This window comes from Dasypus novemcinctus, chromosome 15 (genome assembly GCF_030445035.2).
Source record: "Dasypus novemcinctus isolate mDasNov1 chromosome 15, mDasNov1.1.hap2, whole genome shotgun sequence".
In the NCBI taxonomy this organism is placed as follows: Eukaryota; Metazoa; Chordata; class Mammalia; order Cingulata; family Dasypodidae; genus Dasypus; species Dasypus novemcinctus.
Window position 1 is genome coordinate 98,739,377 of NC_080687.1, and position 5,919 is coordinate 98,745,295.

The following is a 5,919-nucleotide window of genomic DNA, read 5'->3' on the forward strand; positions in this document are numbered from 1 at the left end:
AGGTAATGAATTTGCCCAAAGAATGTCCCTGTTGATTCTGAGACTTTGGGATTGAAAGCTATTCTCAGAATTGAAAACTGGAGACTTGAATTAGGCCATGTTTCCCTCAACTATTATTTTTAATCAATGTATTTGCTGAAAATCTTGAATAATGATATATGGCAGCAAGCCATTCACTACAATTACTGCATTTAGCTGCAAAATATTTCATTTAAGTGAATGCCAATTTCTAACCAGAAAATGAAAAAGATCAAGACGGAAAGACCACCTCCCTGACAGTTAAATTCTATCAACCTGTTCATAGTCTCTGGTAAATGTGATTATTGTGGACCATTCCCACTTTTGTGGAGGATTGCTCTTCTAGAAAAAGTAATATAAGGCAAAATTGTGTAATTCAAAAATTATTTTTCCTCAGACTTAAAGTATATGAGGCCATTAAATTCCTAATCAAATACTCAATGTCCAACTTCTTATTAAAATGGACCTGAAGGAGATATTTAGTCAATTGATCGTATGCCTCCTATATGGTATGAAATATGTCATATGCAACGCTTTTATCTTCTGCATAACTTCTGCCTTATTTCAATTCATAAATCAAAAGGTGAAGGAATACCTTTAGAGAATTCAGAAGGAATCTTTCTTTCCCCATCTAACTTTTTAATTCAAAACAGTTTTAGACTTTGAACAAGTTGGCAAAAATAGTACACAAATTCCCATATACCCTTCCCCAGTCCCTCTAATGTCAGCATCTTACATAACCCTAGTACAATGGTTACTTCATTAGCCCACCGATTTTATTCGAATTTCCACAATTGTTCCACTAATGTTGTTTCTCTGGTCCAGAATCTGACCGAGGGCCTGCATTTGCATTCAGTTGTCATGTGTCCCTGTTTCTTCAAGTTGAGGCAGCTACTCAGTCTTTCTTGAAGAATGTAGGCCAGGTATTTGGCCAAATGTCCTCCGTTTGGCTTTTCTGATGTTTTCTCATGATTAGATTGAAGTTACACATTTTTGCCAAGAAGACCACAGAAGTGTGCCTTTCTTAGTCCTTCATACAGGAGGTGAGTGATAACTATGTCATATTGTGGTGGTTTTAACTTTGATCTCTTGGCTAAGGTGACATCTGCCAGGTTTCTTCATAAAAAAGTTCTGAATTCTCCCTCTGTAATTCAGAATATCTCAAAGGGGAAGGGATTTAACAACTATACAAATATCCCGTTTCTCTCATACTTTCATCCACTAATTTTAGCATCCATTGATAATACTCTCCAGCAAAAATCATTACAGTGGTGTTTGCCAAACAGTGATTTATCTGTTTCCATCATTCCCCTATTTTTTTTTAATTGATTCTACTGTAAGGAAGAACTGTCCCTTCTCCCCCATTCTTTATTTATTCAGTTATTTGCTTACATCAATATGGACTTGTGGATACTTAGTTTAATTTATGGGTTATAATCTCCTACCATCCTGATTTATTTTGTGGCTCAAATCGCCCCAGGTTTGGTCATTGGAAGCTCCAGAACGGCTTCCGTTGTCTCTGAGGAGACCTCCGGGGGAGACCCAAGGCCACTCAAGGGTGTTGAAGGGGTAAGTTTGTCATTCTCTGACTCACAGTAAAGTGTCCTGTAGCAAGCACAGATGTTACAGATGAAGGTTTTGGATTCTGTTTAAAGTCACCTGGGGGACAGGCTTTCACTTAGGTGTTTACCGACGTAAATCCTGGAAGTATTGACATGGGCTGGTACTCTTTGGCGTCCCTCCATTTAAACATACAAAGCAACTTCTCTTCTGAGAAGACAAGTTCTCCCATAGATGAAGGACTGTTTCCTGACACGCCCGTTCTCCCCAGCCCTGGGTTACAACCTCCTCCACAGGCAAGGGGCATTGCCAGGCAGATCACTTACAGAAGAAATACTGCCCGGAGCTTTACTGCTGGGTGGCCGTCCCCAGCCTGATGAAAAGCCGTGCGGCCACCCCGGCTTCCTTCTTCCTTGCTGGGTCCCAGCAGCTTTCGGGTCCATTCTTTTCTATTCTAGGTAGCCGCACCCTCAGGCACTCGACTGCCAAGCAGAAGTGAATTAAAAAACCTCGCTTGGCACCTCCCAGCCCAAGGCACATTCGAGAAGACAGCTCTTACGGGGGAAGCCTGCTTTGGGGGCTGCTGGGTGCACTGCTCCACCCATTTCTCATCCCACCACGGTCCCGTGTTGTCTACACGGCTGACCACCCTGGCCAGGTGACCAGACACCTGTGCCAATCCTAACATAGAGGAGGGACCCACAGCCTCAGTCGCAGCCCAAAATGCAGAGGTCTGGGCCCCACCCTAACTGGGCTTCCTGGGAATCTGCATTTTAAAAAAATAGAACAAGTAGCCTGGATGCCTTCTATGGGAAATAACGTTGAGAATCACAGCTCTGACAACGGGGCTTACACCGAAACAGTCTTCTCCTTGGGAACGGGCGGCCCGGTCAGGGCTGTGGGGCCCCGCAGAGTCCTCTCCTCTGCTCCTTCTGGCTAACCAGTCCTGGATATTGCGTTCTTTTTTTCACTTCCCAACTTATGGGGCTCCCTACCACCAGGTTAAGTTTATCCAAAGGACTGGCCTTCTTAGCCGACTCCCTGCCCTCTTTGGTACCTCATCTGGCCTTGCTTCATGGGCCTGCCCTTCTAGGATGGGGGCCTCCGATTGAACCCCACTCTCCCTGCCTGAGATGCTGAAGTCTATGAGCAGATGTCTCAGAATCACCCTCAAAAGCCGGTCTTGCCCCAAAGCATTCCGCCATTTTAGGAATCTCGCCTAAGTGGAGACATAAACTCAATATGTCAGGAGATCATTCTACATCTGGGACTGGATCTCTTCGGACTCAGTGCACCCAGGTAGCCCTGGTCCACCTGGACGCTCCCTCAAGGAAACGTCCTTGCCAGCTTCCCATCATTGCTTCCCCCTCTTTCCCTCCAGCTCCACTTCGATGAGACCCCAGCATGCCTGGAGCTTTAGTCCACCATTTCCCCTCTCCCGACATACAACCCACGGAAAAATAAAAGACCAAACCCGCTGACCTCTCCTCCTTTCTATCAAGTTCGTTTAGAACAGGGACCTAGTCATATGCATTTTTGATAACCCCACACTACTTGGCAGGCTGCCTTGAAATGAGCAATACTACACAGTGAGGAGAAGATCCAGTTCCAGGTAAGACGGAGTGAGCACAATCCACCCTGTCTCACCCGCTGAAGGCAGCTACGGTACCTGGACAGAACCCTTGTGGTAGGAATCTGAGGACTAAGAAAAGCAAATGAGGAAGAAGATAGAATTTGAAATACTACTAAATCGGTGTTGAGTCTATTCTCCAGCCCCCTGCGGCCCCCCACCACCCTCCAGTTTTCCCCACCCAGGACTCAAGACGGTTCCAAATCTGGAAGTGGCCAGTGGCGCCGACAGAGAAGCTCCGGGGAGAACCCTGCAGGCCAGGTTCAGGCCTGGACTGGGTGACCCGGCAGTGACAGCACAGGCAGGGGCCCACAGCGCCTGGTCTGTAGTTGGTGCCGATTCAAGTAATAATAGCAACCACAACAGCAACCGCTAATATGTACTCAAGCTCTTCCTAATTGCTAAGCAACTCTCTGGGCACTTGGTTTATCTCCATAAAGGTAGATACTATTATGAACCTATTTCAGAGGATGACAAACTTTTTCTGTAAATGGTGAGATGATAAATATTTTAGGCAGGGTGTCCTCTATGGTCACAACCACTCAGTTCTGTTGTGATGATGCAAAAGGGGCCATAGACAACATGTAAGCCAATGGGCGTGGCTATGTCACCAATTAAATTTTATTTGCAAAAACAGGTAGCAGGATAGTTGTGGCCTAGAGGCTACAGCTTGCTGACCCCTAGAGTATTTGAAGATGGGGAAATTGAAATCCAGGGAGGTTAAGTAACTTACTAAGATCAGGCAACTACTAAAAGGCAGAGCCAGGGTTCAAACCAACTCTTGAGTCTGACTCTTAATCACTACAGGACATTGATACTATTGAGTGAATTAAGGAAATAATGGCATAGGGAGGGACCTACACGATATCTTTCATGTGAAATTTTTAGAGCCCATGGGCCAGTGCTGAGTCCCAGAGTGTGCCAAGAAAAAGATAAAATTATAATCCTGAATAAGATCGTATGCATTTCCTATTGCTGCTGTAACAAATCACCACAAGCTCAGGGGCTGCAGACAATACAAATTTATTATCTTATAATCCTGGAGGTCAGAAGTCCAAAATCAATCTCGCTGCTCTAAAAATCAAAGTGTGGGCAGCGATGCATTCCTTCTGGACGCTTGAGGGGAGTGTCAGTTTCCTAACCTTTTTGAGCTCCTAGATGCCACCTCCTGCCTTGGCTACAGTCCTCTGGCTTCGAGGTCAACAGCATCTGACTGCCTAGATATGGTCCTTTGTGGTGGCATTGGCTAACACAGGGTAACCTCCCCATCTCAAGATCCTTAACTTAACACATCTGCAAAGGCCCTTTTGCCATGCCAGGGCACATAGTCACTGGTTCTGGGCATTAGGCTCACCGCAAAGACCTTCAGGCCAGTAGCACTGATCGACCTGCCAGGCTCTCTCCTCTGACGTTGCCTTGTCACACCTCTTGCAGTTTCAGCGAAAGTACAACTGACACCTGTCCCTTGCTGGTATGCAAAAGTGTGCCCAGCATGAACCACGGTCAGAAGAAAAATCGTCAAAACACTTCAGGGCCAGAGAGAAACCAAAAATAAAAAGGTAGAATACCTTCTCTGATTCCAGCTCTCCCCAACCACAAATAAATGAAACCTTAAGGCTTCTTTTAACAACAACAAAAAATGTTGAAGTTTTCATGTTCCCAACAAAAGCGTCTGCCCTGACGTTTTCAATGCTGATATCCAAAAACGTCCCTTGTGTCAGTTTGGGTTTTCTGGTAATCAGAGGCAACGTCAGAATTAGGATGCAACTATTTTGGGAGGACAGGAATAACGGGGTGAGGGAGCAGGAGGAGGTGGGGGAAGCCTTCAGGTCTGACAGCAGAGAGAGGAGAGAGGGGAGGAGGAGGGTGGGGTACGAGAGCCTCATGCTCCAGAGCAGTGGTGGGAAAGTCTCCACCATGCCAGCGGGGGCTCCAGGGAAAAGCTGGCCCTGCAGAGGAATGGCCAAGCTCTCTTCCTCCTGCCATGCCCTGTCACGGCTGGAAGCTGCCCAGGGAGAGGGTGGCCTCGGCGTGATGGCTGCAGCAGTTCCCAAGGGTGTGACGAGCTGAAGTTTCCCGCTAACTGCTCTTCCCATACAGGTCCTCCTTTGAAGGGAGAGCGAGCAGTGGATTGCCCTAGTGCCGTAATACCTCACAACCTCGGTGGCTATGATAAACATGAGAGGAATACTCCAAACTTGAACCTGAAACATACCAACGATGAGGCGGATCAGCTCCGTAATCTTGTGGGTTTTTTCCTTTAAATATTTGAAATTTTTTCTCATTTGATGAGCTCGTTCTTCTACAGCCTTCTATGTGAGGTTCTTTGCAAGTAAACATGTTTCCCTACTACATGGTTTTGCCTCTGAGTCTTCCTTTGACATGGGTTATGGTGAGAGTGAGGGAGTGCGAAGGAAGGGAAGAGGAAACTATACAAATGTTGCAACAGAGTAAGGGTTTTTCATGTGGTCTAAGGAATTTATTTGAGCTGGGTTTCCTACACCCTGGACTCCACTTCAGACAGCCTGAGTCTCCTGGGGAACTCATCAAAAACTTTCTTCAGAGTTCTCAGCTTGCAGCCTGTCCTATGTAATTGGGATTTACCCATCCCCACAGTCATGGGAGCCAATTCTTTTTTTTTTAAGATTTATTTATTTATTTCTCTCCCCTCCCCCCACCCCGGTTGTCTGTTCTCTGTGTCTATTTGCTGC

The 5,919-nt window shown here is 46.1% G+C and overlaps 1 long non-coding RNA gene across 1 annotated transcript; it reads left to right on the forward strand.

The window, feature by feature from the left end:
• Positions 1–762: 762 nt before the first annotated feature.
• On the forward strand, positions 763–5,560 carry LOC111764911 (uncharacterized). The gene is made up of 4 exons (XR_002797394.2): positions 763–1,061; positions 1,499–1,587; positions 4,643–4,767; positions 5,309–5,560. It is a non-coding gene; the product is annotated as an uncharacterized lncRNA (long non-coding RNA).
• The last annotated feature ends 359 nt before the right edge of the window (positions 5,561–5,919 follow it).